At 40.3% G+C, this 13,867-nt stretch overlaps 1 pseudogene; it reads right to left on the bottom strand.

The window, feature by feature from the left end:
- Nucleotides 1-1,082: 1,082 nt before the first annotated feature.
- LOC122739330 overlaps nt 1,083-13,867 on the bottom strand; it is an 81,286-nt pseudogene continuing 68,501 nt past the window's right edge.

Here is a 13,867-nt window from a genome sequence, read left to right as displayed (position 1 = left end):
GTAAGTGTCAAGTGTCTGAGGTTGGTTTTGAACTCAGGTCTTCCTGAATCCAAGGCCAGTGCTTTATCCACTGCACCACCTAGCTGCCCCCTGTTCTTTACTCTCAAGGCAGACACTGCCTTCAGCTGCTCCTGGGATGCTACTCAGATGCTAATAGAGAATCCAAATTCCTCCAGACCACCACAGTTCTTGATGATGAGCTCTGTTTTGAACATGTTACATTTGAGATCTTTATGGGACATCTAATTTGGAATGTGATGATAGGATCAGACCTCAGGAGAGAGAGTAGGGTTGTATAGATAGATCTGGGAGTTGTCTGCGTAGGGGTGATATTTAAATCCATGGTAGCCGAAAGAGAATGTAGAGAAAGGAGAGAGGAGAGGGCCCAGGGCAAAGCTTTGGGGTATAGCCATGAAGAGCCACCAAAGAAGGCTGGGAAGGATTGTTCAAAAGGTAGGAGAACCAAGAGAAGGCAGTGTCATGAAAACTCAGAGATCAGAAAGAGTATCCAGGAGGAGAGGATGGTCAACAGTGTCAAATGTCTGAAAGAGATCAAGAAGGGACAAGGACTAAGAAGAGGTCATCAGGCAATTAAGACATCATCGATGACTTTGGAGAGAACCATTTCAGTGTGGATGAGGTTAGAAGCCAATCTGCAGGTTGTTGAGAAGCTAGTGAGAGGAGATGAAATGGAGTGAACTGAGTAGAGACAGCTGCTTCTCAGAGGTTAGTTGTGAAAGAGAGCAGAGATATAGGTTAATGATGTCACTTGAGTTAGTGCTTTACAGAAATCAGCCTGAGATTTCCCTCACTTTCCAGGCTTAATGATTTTTAATTCATTGTGGGAGAAATAGATAAATATATTCCCCATGGTTCTCGTTCTGTCTCTCTTTCTCTCTCTCTCTCTCTCTCTCTCTCTCTCTCTCTCTCTCTCTCTCTCTCTCTCTCTCACACACACACACACACACACACACACACACACACACACGCACACGCACACATATGGAATAACTCATTTAATTCCCCAGCTGCCAGTCTCACTTCTAGTAAATGGGTCCCCCTTTACTCCATTGCATCTCTCTTCAGCTCCATGAGGGGCCTTTCACATCAAGTTTGTCACACCTCCTGCTTTCCTCTGTAGCAGCGGCCCCCCTCTGGGCCACCTTTTTTACCTGTGTTGGCCGACTAGTTAACACCTTGTAAGAACAGGAAGAGTGGGCTCAGAGGGGGTCCCTGCCCAGGTCATTTTGTTCTTTCTCAGAGAATGAAAAAATCAAACAACATGAGGAGGAAGACTGTCCTTCCCAGTGTCCTTCTTGCTCTGAGTCTCACTTAGTTTTATGCTACTTTTCCCCCTCAGAATTCGATGACTCTTTCTCAGAACTGACCCACTGAGCTATCTTTTGAGTCTCTGGAAACAACAAAGAATAGTGGCAGGTCTCCTTCCACCATTTCTTTTGCTTTTTGTTTGATAAAGGTTCTGGGCCAGAATTTCCAAGGGAGAAGGAAGTGTTAGTGTTCCATTCAGGGCTTCTGTTCTGATAGTAGCATGCATTCACACACTTTGCTCACATTCCTCGTACCAATTATCACAAGTAACCGAGATTCAAAGGTTCTTAGAGCCAAAAGGCACTTTAAGTCTAATTTAGTACAAATCTTTATTTGACAAATGAGGAAACTGAGGCCTAACAGAGTCATGTGATTTACTTAGTCACATAGCCAGTTAATGACAGAACCCTCCCTCTAATCCAGTTTTCCTGAATTCCTAGTTCAGTGCTCTTTCCACTGCCTCATTCTGAATGGTTTGTTTCAATGCTTTCTTGTCCTCATCTTCTTCTAGAATATACCAGATTTCCTCCATTGGTCCCTGAATGTCAAGCAAGGATACTTTTCCCAGGTCCCCCTTTCCTTATCTACTGAATAATTAATTAGATTGGTTCTTCTTCCATTAACTTTTTGTATCCTTAAAATTAATAATATCTTGGGGCACCTAGGTATGCAGTGGATAGAGCACTGGCCCTGGAGTCAGGAGTACCTGAGTTCAAATCCGGCCTCAGACACTTAACACTTACTAGCTGTGTGACCCTGGGCAAGTCACTTAACCCCAATTGCCTCACTAAATTAAAAAAGATAATATCTCAAATAGAATTAACGACCACACAGCTACGTTATATTTGGAAAATTCTGTTTCTTTTTGACCATCTTTCCCATCTCTATAATACTTTAAGAAGTGATCAAGAGATTAAGGGTTAATGAAATCTCTAATGAGGTACTTAATTAGGGTTTCTTCCACTTTGGCTATTTAGAAAAAAATTTCTAAGTACTTATTAAACCTGGTGAGGCTATCATTTTAGTTAGCTTGGCTTAGGTAAGGAAGCTAGCTAGCTAGACAATGGATTATAAAATCAAATCATAGGCTAGCTAGGAAAGAGGTGGGATTTCAACTCAGTTCCTCTGATTCTAGGGTCAGTGATCTCCATGATCAATTTGATGTGCTTACAGGTTGAAAATCTTTGTCTGGAGTCAGGCTAACACCTTTTTATGGAAAGTTTGGGTATTCCATTGAGTGCCTTTTTTTGGGGGGGGGCAATGAGGGTTAAGTGACTTGTCCAGGGTCACACAGCTAGTAAGTGTTAAGTGTCTGAGGTCGGATTTGAACTCAGGTCCTCCTGACTCCAGGGCCGGTGCTCTATCCACTGTGCCACCTAGATGCCCCCCCCCCCCAATTTTTTTAAGAGCAATGAATTGGGCTGCCTATAAGATAAATTAGTGACTGAGTCTCACGAGGATAGATCTTTGATAAACAAGCTTTACTTCTTCATGGTCTAGCAAAGTGAGCTGGCAGATGATTTCAGGCCTTTTGCCCATTAGTCTTTTCCCTATTGAGAAGACAGACCAGCACTTGACAGAGCAGATCTCTGTTCTGGGATGCCTGTGCATCTCTCAGGAACTAGTAGTGACTGCCTTGAGACAGGAGCACGAAGGAGTTATATGTGTTTGTCCATAGCTTTCTGAGTACAAATCTGAAACCAGAAACCCCTGAGAATGGATTTTCTTAGCTGAAGAGATAATAATAATAATCATCATCATTTACATAGCACTTTAAGGTTTTATATATATATATATATATATATATATATATAAATATAAAATCTCATTTGATCTTCCCAAGAGATGTCAGAGCAGAAGGTCATAGAAGAGTCAAATATTATTTGTTTGCCCATGTATACTAAGGGATTAGTTTATGGACAATGTTCAGGAATGCCAAGGAAACTTCTGTGTAAGTGGGGGAGAGGGTGAATTTTTGAATCCAGGAATTTAGCCTTCTAACCAATGAGGGAGATTTTCTGGGCAACTCTAACTTTAAGAATTGCCTCACCAGTAACTTCAATTTTATGAGTATTTATTAATAGCTTACTATGTGTCAGGAACTGTGCTATGTGCTTGGAATAGAAGCAGAAAGAAAGACAGTATAATATGAATATAAGTATAATATAGACAGAATAATATAATACAGTATAATATAATATAGACAATATACTATAAATATAAATATAAGTATAATTAAGAGTAATATAGACAGAATAATATGGTATAATAAAACAAAATTTATTATATGATATAGTATAAAATATAACATAGATAATATAATAATATAAATATAAGCAGAAAGATAGTCCCTGCCCACAAGGAACTTACATTTGAATGGGGAAGACTACAAAGAAAAGGGAGCTGAAAAATGGGGCAGGGCAGGGAAGGTACCAGGCATTAGGCCATGGCATGGCAGAGAAAGTCCTGTGGGGATGAGGTAGTGGTACAACCTGGAGAGGAATGAAGACAACTTTGGTCTAGACTCTTCCTTAGATTGGAAGTTCTGGGAGGAACCAGCCAATCAGAAGGTGATGTCTCAGGGGAGGTAGGTATTTCTAATGTAAGACATACTCTAAAGGGGGAGTGCCCTTCCAGGGTGAAGAGGATTCAATGACATTGTAGACAAAATCCTATGGAGGCAAGTTAGTAGTATTGCCTCAAGAGGAAGGAAATGTAAGATGAAGTTCTCAGCTGAGAGCATGGAGTAGAACTCTCTGTAAACATGGAGTAAACCTCTCTGCTAAGAGAGGTTTGAGGAATCTTGAAAAGATTTAGAAAAGCCACTGGGATATTGAGTTAATTAGGGAGGTGTAGAAGTATAGCCTTGACACAATGAAGGCCCAGTTAAGATCAAGTAACATCAATTTGTAACGAACCTTGTCAGCACAATTTCATGATTTTCTCCATCTTTGTTCAGTAGCACACGTGTAGGAGAGAAGGCAGTGGATGATGGGAGTAATTCAGGGCTGAGTCTTGGCAGGGTAAGATCAATAATAGGATAAGGGTGCTAGGGACTTGGGATGACAGTATAAATAAAATTGAACTGTTTCACAAAATAGTCAAGATAGAGAAGGGAGGATTCTATAGCCAGTGCAAGGATGATGACTAGGGAAAGAACTAAGGGATGCTGGGATTGGAGGTTGCAGAGAGGATGCAGAACTGGATTTGGGGTTGCAAAGAAGAGCTGGAGGTGGAATGATAGCAAATTGTGACAGATAAAGGAAATGGCAGAATTCAAGTGCATAGAAATGGAATTTTTATTGTTGTTCAGTTGTTTCAGTTGTGTCTAATTCTCCCTGACCCCATTTGTAGGTGATGACAATATCAAGAGTATGACCAAGCTCTGTATGTAGCTGTGGTGGGATGGAGGAGTAGGTCATTGGGAATGAGTAAATTGAGGAACTGGAGGTTAGGGTGTTTGAGGGAATCCCAACACGTATGTTGAAATTCCCTCATTTGAGTACAGGAGTTGGGGAAGAGAAAAGCACTGTTAGGCATTGAACTTAACTCACTGAGGAAGGAGGAAGAATGTCCTGTGAGTTGGTAGATAACAGCTACCAGAATCCTGTGGGAGGGATCTAAGAACAGATGCTCAATGATAACCCTACAGGACTGTCAGTTTTAACCATTCAGCCAACGGGCATTGATTAAATGCTTCCATGTGACAGATACTGTGCCAAGTGCTAGAGATACAAAGAAAGCAAAAAACAGTCTTGGCCCTCAAGGAAGTTGAATTATAAAAGGGGAGATATATACAAAAATACTTAGGTGAATACAAAATACACATAGAGTAAAGGTAATTTCCGAGGGGAAGGCACTAGTCACTGGGGAAAAGCCTCTTGTAGAAAGTAGGATTTGAGATGAGTATTGAAAGAAGCCATGGAAACAAAGAGGCAAAGGTGAAGAAGGATAGAATTTCAGCTACAGGGCACAGCTAATGCAAAGGAACAGAGATGGGAGATAGTACCCTGTGGGAGGAACGACAGGTAAGCCATAGGAGTGAATCAGTTACTTAAGGAGAGGGAGTGGGGAGTAAAGTGTAAGAAGGCTGGAAAAGTGAGGAGGGGTCAGGTTGTGAAGAGCTTTAAATGCCAAACACTGGGACCCTGGGCTCTGATAGTGGTCTTCAAAACTTGATTGCTGCACTCAAATTCAGACATAGTTGGTCTTTAAAAAAATTTTGTGAGTTAAGTAAGAACTAAGTAAATCTAGCTCGCCCTTAGTTGCTCTCTCTGAAACGACAATTATGGGATAACTATAATGGATCATATGTTCTTCCTTACCACAATTCTTCCACCCAAGATTCTTGTAGAAGGCTGTTAGTGTCCTGGCTTATCCTTCTCTCAGTGTAAGTAGGAAAGAAGTCCCTGATCACTTCCCAAGGGAGAATTCCTTTATAGTTCCACAAATTTTATTATGAAGGAGTGTGGGGATTACTGAGGTTTCAAGTCACTGATGGCTGAGATGGGGAATTGAGGAGGGAGAAGGAGGAGGCATCTGTTAGCTTTAGATCCCTTCCTGATGAGAATTCCACTGAATTGGGAAGAAGACAGTTTCCATCTTGAAGATTCACCAAGTTAAATCCAAGATGGACTTTTAAAACAGGGTTGACTTGTTGTTGATCCCTACAATAGCCTGTTTCCAAAAGAGAGAATACTGAATAGGAAGGAGAGAACCATTTGAAAAGATTTTCACTGTTGTCATCCCTACTCCTTCAACAGAGGGAAGAGAACATTCATATGCTAGTCACAGAATCAAACATACGGTGACTTTTGGAGGTACTTGCTTTCCAGCTGTTATTGCTCTCTACGGAGTCCAGAATGGACACAAGTGGATATGAAAAATTCCACAAATTGTATCTGAAATGCCAGTAAGTAGTCAAGTAGAATACTTGTTTAAACAAAATAAATACCTAAGGATGTTTATAGATGTTGTATTTTGCCCACTGCTCATGTATTAATCTTGTAATTGAAGTTCTGAATTGGTATTGATTTGCTGAGAAACCATGCTCTGAGATCCCTTTACACATTTGTTTTTTTCTTCCCTCCTTCCCCTTCCCCTCCCTTCCTTTTCTCTTCCTTCCCTTTCTCCTTTCTTACTTTAATTTTTTTTTTTTGCATTTTAAGATAAGTAGTTAATTTTCTTCCCTCTTCCTCTCCCCTCCTAACTCCAAGTCAGACTGTCTTTTGAATGAATTATTCTTTGGAAATCACTTTTAAGTAGCCTGTTCTATCTGCTCTAAAACCAGTTGTGATTTTGGCCATGTGAACATCAGTTGAGTTTCCTCCAACACTTCAATTAAGATGACATATGAGAACAAAGTGGGTAAGGCTATTTGATAATGTAAATGGCCTTTTGAGAAACACATAATTACCATTGGTATTCATGATAACATACATGAGAATTCCAAGGTCCGTAGCACAAACAGATAAGATTTCAGAGGAAAGAAAAAGCTTTTGATGTGTCAGAATACATTTATTTTCCAACTTGTAAGTCTTGATCTTACAGTGAATGAACAAGCACTATCAAAACATGGGGCATGTTTTTATTTCAATGTTCAGTTCTGAACATTTGTCTTAATTCAGTTAATGCTTTCATTAAATCAAAAATAATGAGGAGAAGTACTCAGAGTGTCAATTTAATAAGAGAATTAGATGTCATTGCTAAATATTCAATACCCTGAGGACACATCACTTATAGAATTCAAAGCTGGAATTGACCTCAGAGGTCATCCAATCCAAACCTATTATATTACAGAGGATGAAACTGAGGCCCAGAGATATTAAGTGATTTGAGCAAGGTCATACAGATAGCAAATAGGAGAGAGGGGATTTGAACCCATGTCCTCTGGAAATGCAGCATTTTAGTAGGAAAAACACTCACTATGACTCTGAATCTAAAGTAAAGTACTTTTGTAGTATTATACTGTGCATGTATATATGTGTATGAATAGATTTTAGATAGATACATGTACATATATACATATACATACACATACACATATATCTATATATCTATAGAACTATACTGCCCTCTGCATTCACTTGTCCAACTCCTTCTTGCACTGGGCAGGTCGGGTACTCTGTAAATTCAGTGTTTTAGTAGAAAAAACATTGAATATAATTCTGTAATAAAAAAAAACACTTTTAGGGCAGCTAGATGGCACAGTAGATAAAGCACCGGCCCTAGATTCAGAAGGACCTGAGTTCAAATCTGGCCTCAGACACTTGACACTTACTAGCTGTGTGACCCTGGGCAAATCACTTAACCCTCACTGCCCTCTTCCCCCCCCCAAAAAAAAACAAAAACAAAAACAAGAAAACCACTTTTGTACTTTTTTTGTGCCCCTCCCTCCACAGGTATATATCTATATGTATTATAGCCCCCTCTCCTCTCACTTGTCCAACTCCCATTTGTACTAGTAGATTGTGTCTTTAGATGATTGTTGATTATTGCTCTCCTTAGGATTTGAAGGATTTCTTTGGTAGTGTACCTTGTGAGTCCCCATCAGGTGTGTTCCTTATTATCAGTAAATAAGTAGAACTATTATTAGCTTTTAGAAAAGGGATTTATGGAGAGGGTATACCTAGAAGAATAATGACAAAACCAATTCTTTCCACTCCCCCATAGTGGGGTTTACTTTTTTCTTGTGGTTTTTTTTTTTTTTTTTTTTTTTTTTTTTAGTGAGGCAATGGGGGTTAAGTGATTTGCCCAGGGTCACACAGCTAGTGTGTTAAGTGTCTGAGGCCAGATTTGAACTCAGGTACTCCTGACTCCAGGGCCGGTGCTCTATCCACTGCGTCACCTAGCTGCCCCTACTTTTTTCTTATATAGACAAAGTCCCCATGGAGAGTGAGCTCAAATAGAAAGTATAACAGTAGTGAGACATATATGTAGGGAACACATATAGCTAGGGAATACCTCTGACTTATGGCTCCAGGAGTCATTTTCTCCCTTCATGGAGTTCTCGAGCATCTCCTGGGGAGCATCTCTCTACTGGACTCTAAGAGCTGGTGCTTTTCTTTTTTTTTCTTTTTTAAATTAGTGAGGGAATTGGGGTTAAGTGACTTGCCCAGGGTCACACAGCTAGTAAGTGTTAAGTGTCTGAGGCCGGATTTGAACTCAGGTACTCTTGATTCCAGGGCTGGTGCTCTATCCATTGCGCCACCTAGCTGCCTTGAGCTGCTGCTTTTCTAGACTCTACAGCTAACACCTTGCCATTGTCCTCTACATCTGTCTGTTCACACTTACCCCAGTATTGACCACTTCTGTTCTGGTGGACTATGCTATTTATTCTGTTAACCAGTGACACCTTTGATGGTTCTGATAGATCTTCTAGTCACTTGGGCACTGCCTTCTAAACATATTCATTTCCTAAAATCAGGAAAGAATCAATAGATGTAGCATGTCGCAACTCCAAGGCTCAAGACATCTGCCCTTAGGGTTCCAGGGATACTTTGGGGGGATGACAGGTATCTTCTCTACAGCCATTGGCTCAAGTTTCCACTGACCGAGTTTCCTTCATTGTTCCACTCACTGTGCCAGTGAGAGGACTAGCATCTCAGTTCCATTTAATTACTTAATATCAATTAGTTGTTTACAAAAGGGTATTTACTTCAAAGATATATTGAGAACAAAGTTTAAAATATCTTCCCAATACCTTATGGGACATACTCTTCCCTATATCACCTCAGGTAGCTAGGTGGTGCAGTGGATAGAGTTAGGAAGACCTGAGTTCAAATATGACTCTAGATACTTACTATCTGTAAGATACTCAGATATCTTACTATCTGACCCTGGGCAAGCAACTTAACCCTGTTTTCCTCAGTTTCCTCATCTGTAAGATAAGATGGAGAAGGAAATGGCAAAACCACTCCAGTATTTTTGCCAAGAAAACCCCAAATGGGGTCACAGAGAGTCAGACATGATTGAAACGACCGAACAATAACAACAACAAAATATCACCACAGTATTTGGGGAGAATGGGCTTACACGTTTCAGTTTGTATATAGCATGGGTCCAACCATATTAATGTTAGGATGCAGCATGACCCCTGAGTGAATTCTATTCCCAGATATCACTAGGATAGGTTCTGAGGGTCATTCCCAGGGGTTACTCCTCAGGGTGTCAAAACTGGCTGCCAAAGCTAGACTAGAATGCTGGAACACCAAAACTCTTTCACAAACTTTTGAAATACGTAAGATTGGAAGCTCCAATTTCTTCCTCTAGAATAGAAAGGACCAGATACAGAAAACAAGGACTGAGGCACATTTCTTGGGGCCACATGACTTTGATGAGAGAATCCCAAGGTCTCTCTCCTTCCAGCCCCCTAAATATATTCTCCAAGTGTCTGTTTTTAAAATTATTTATCCTATATGAACAGTAATGGTCATAGGGTTTTCTTCAACTATATTCTTCATTCCTTTTTCCTTGTTCAGCAAGAGAGAAAGTTAGTGATGAATTCTTCTTACTTTCTGTTACAGAATCTGTTGCTTTCCTTTAGCAGTTAGTCATGTGTTGCTTTGAGGGATTGCATTCTCTTGTTTAACTTTTTGTGTGTTGTGTCCCTGGGTTCCTGTGTTGACCTCCATCTCCTGGGTTAGACCTCCATCCCCCACCCCCACCCTAGATCTTTGAGGTTCAGAGTGCTGGATCTTTTTTTTTTTTTGGGTGGGGCAATGAGGGTTAAGTGACTTGCCCAAGGTCACACAGCTAATAAGTGTCAAGTGTCTGAATCTGGATTTGAACTCAGGTCCTCCTGAATCCAGGGCCTGTGCTTTATCCACTGCACCACCTAGTTGCCCCTCAGAGTGCTGGGTCTTCTAGGCTCCCTAGCATTCCACAACGTGAGGGTCCCTGTGTGCCCAGTCTGAACTCTTTGCCTGTATAGTGGTTGCTGGCCATTTTGTTACCTGTCATTTCCAAGGTTCTTGCCATTGGCTTTTCTGTCCAGCCTGGCTCTTTCCCAGGGGAGCCCTCCATCCTTGCTACCTCTGGACAAGAACTTGTAGGCTTTGCAGTTCCTTGTCCCTCATTGCTTTTCAAGGCTAATCTGTGCCGACACTTACTTTGCGGGTGGACCCTTTTCCCTTTTGCCCTCAGGCATTCTGGGGGACCACTTGAGTAGCTTTTCTGTGGAAGAAGTCCCTTACTGTAGTTTCTCATTGAATTTCTGGATCATTATTCAATTTGATGTGAAAATCAGTGTTTGCTAGGGTAAGTATTTGGGAACAGGACTGTCTTTCTCCCATTTGGGAGGCCACCTTAGCCAGATGTACTCCAGGCAATGATCTAAGGCTTTAATTTGCTGGTCTAGAGTCAACTAGATGGTACATTGGATAATGCATTGAGCCCGGAATCAGGAAGTTCAAATCTGACTTTACAGAGTTCATAGCTGTGTGACCCTGAGCAAGTCACTTAAGCCTTACTGCTTCAGTTTCCTTAACTATAAAAAAGAGATAATAATAGAATTGTTGCATTAAATGAGATATTTGTAAAGTATCTAGTGGAGTATCTCATACATAGTAGACTCAAATATTTGTTCAATTGAATTAAAGAAAATGGAGAAAAATGCTCCAATTCATTCTGAAGTAAATTATAAAAATATACAAAAATAGAATCATAAACTGGTAAAGATGGAAGAGATTATCTCGTGAATCCTCTTTATTAAAAACAAACAAACCCAAAGCTGTGAAATTGAAAGCCTGGAAAAGCTTAATGGAGCTTAGTTTCCAACAGGGCTGTGGAGAGTGTTGGACTTGTAGAACATGTAGGAGAGACCTGGGTTCTATCACAGTGGTTGTATGAACATGGGCAAGGCATTTTATACTCTCTCGGCCTCAGTTTTCTCATCTGTAGAATGAGGAGGATGATATTTTTGGCAACTCGGTGGTGGAGTGGATAGAGTATAGGATTTGGGCTTCCTCTGGCCACAGGACTTAACTTCTTAGCCTCATTTTCCTTATCTGTAAAATGAGAACCATAATAACTTGCCTCCCAGGGTTGTTGTGGGGGTCAAAAAGAGGAAAGATTTGCAAAGTTCTTTGTAAACCTTTTTTTTTTTTCTTTTTCCCCAAGGTCAAATATCTAGTAAGTGTCAGGTGTCTGAGGCTGGATTTGAACTCAGGTCCTCTTGAATCCAGGGCTGGCACTTTATCCACTGCGCCACCTAGCTGCCCCTCTTTTTAAACCTTAAAGAGCAATATAAATGTTTGCTATTGTTGTTGTTTAAAATATTATCATCATTGTTATTTCTGCCTGTAGTACTTAATTGGTTGGGTTTTCATGAGGATCAAATAAGATAATTAATTTTAGCAGTCATTTATCAAGCCCCTACTTTGTGAGAGACACTATATTAGATGGGAACTGGCCTTTATGATATATATATATATATATTTTTTTTTTTTTTGCAGGGCAATAGGGGTTAAGTGACTTGCCCAGGGTCACACAGCTAGTAAATGTCAAGTGTCTGAGGCTGGATTTGAACTCAGGTACTCCTGAATCCAGGGCCAGTGCTTTATCCACTGCTCCACCTAGCAGCCCCCCTTTATGATGATCTTACCTATGAATTTATGATATGTAGGTAATGCCATTTGCAAACCTTCAAAGCCTGAATAAATGTCAGTTACTGTTGTTGTTGTTGGCCAAATCTCAGGTCTTAAGTTAGTTGCAGAACTGAAACTAGGGGGGCAGCTAAGTGGCCCAGTGCATAAAGCACCAGTCCTGGATTCAGGAGGACCTGAGTTCAAATCCAGCCTCAGACACTTGACACTTACTAGTTGTGTTACCCTGGGCAAGTTACTTAACCCTCCTTGCCCTGCAAAAAAACCAAAACCAAACACCAACCCCCCCCCCCGAAACTAGATTCTAGGTCTTCTGACTCCATGTTCATTGTACTTTCAGTATTTACACATTACATGTATCCCACCTAAGAGTAATTTTCATACAAAGAATTAAAGTGAGGTATTATCACTAAGTAACTTGGAAAAAGCCCTCTTTTTCTTTTGCATGAAATTTGAGGTTAAGGTATGCAGGGACTCCTCATGAGTATGAATGAATAAAATCTGGACCCGACTTAGTAGGGACAGGAGAAAATATGGCCATGGGTTAAAAGGCTGATCCTTTCCTGCTCTTACTTTTGGATTTTTCCTCACTTTTTGGGGTCTGATAGATGGCAGGTATGTGGTGCAGTGGATAGAGTACTGGGTTTGAAGTCAGGAAGACTCTATCTTCTTGAGTTCAAATCTGGCCTCAGACTTTCACTAGTTGTGTGACCCTGGGCAAGTCACTTCACCTTGTCTGCCTCAGTTTCCTCATCTGTAAAATGAGCTGGAGAAGGAAATGATAAACCACTCCAGTATCTTTGTCAAGAAAACCCCAAATGGGGTCATGAAGAGTTGGAAACAATTAAAATAACTGAACAACAACAAGGAAAGAAATGATAAAGATGAAGTCTCAAGGACATTGTCCAATCAGCCACAGCTTATTGTAGCTTGCTATCATTAAAATTCAGTGCTATTCATTGGTAAGTAAAATATCATGGTTTCAACCATAGTGGGATGGCCTTGGGAACATGGGAATGTGTACAAAGTAGTCTAATCCCTCAATTTCAAATTCAAATAAAAACAGATAAAACATTAAGTCATTGGCAGCAAGGAAGTAGTGAGTAGAGCAGAGGAGTTACCCAAAGGTGCCCTTTTTGTCACAGGGGATTGGCAGAGGGAACAGTCATTGAGCCCAAATCCTGAAAGCCTTGTTCAGATTCAGGTTGAGGACAGACTGTCTATGATTACTTGGGGAATAAGAGCTCAATGGAGAGTTGGACAAGCCCAGAAGGAAGGACTGAATTGAAAGTCAAGCTTCAAATGGAAAAACTCGAGAAGTTTAACAGCTGGACATTAAGAAATTACCACTTAGAAAAAAGAGCCGAACCAGACTCTTCCAATTGGTTGGTTACTCCTTATATGGGAATGAGGCCTTTCTAATGAATTATTACTTCTCCAGCATTGAATGAATAACTATTTTATAGCACTAAGTGGTCTCTTAGGGGTATGAAAGTCTCTGGTACTAGCTTTGTGGGTAAGTTGCTTAACTTCTCTGAGATTAATTTTCCTTATTTATAAAATGGGGTTGATTCATTTTTCAATACAATTCAGCAAGCATTTGTTAAGCACCTATATATGTCTGGTCCTGTGTTTTGTATTAGGATTACAACGGCAAAAACAAAGCAATCCCTACCTTCAAGCGGTTGATATTCTCCTGGATAATAATAATAGCATAGGTTTACAGATTTGGAACTCTTGTTTTCCAAATGAAGAACCTAAGAACCAGAGAAATGAATGAGTTGGAATGAAAGTCTTCTGATTAACCTCACAGGGCTGTAGGGAGTTCAAATGACAGAATACCTCTCAAAGTCTTTTGAATATTAAATGCAATTGCAATGTTAGCTATTATTAATAGTTTTCAAAATGAACTCATTTTACTGATGAGGAAATGA

Source organism: Dromiciops gliroides, chromosome 2, assembly GCF_019393635.1.
Source record: "Dromiciops gliroides isolate mDroGli1 chromosome 2, mDroGli1.pri, whole genome shotgun sequence".
Taxonomy (NCBI): domain Eukaryota; kingdom Metazoa; phylum Chordata; class Mammalia; order Microbiotheria; family Microbiotheriidae; genus Dromiciops; species Dromiciops gliroides.
The sequence above is the reverse complement of the archived record's forward strand: the minus strand, read 5'-3'. Positions and strand labels throughout refer to the sequence as shown.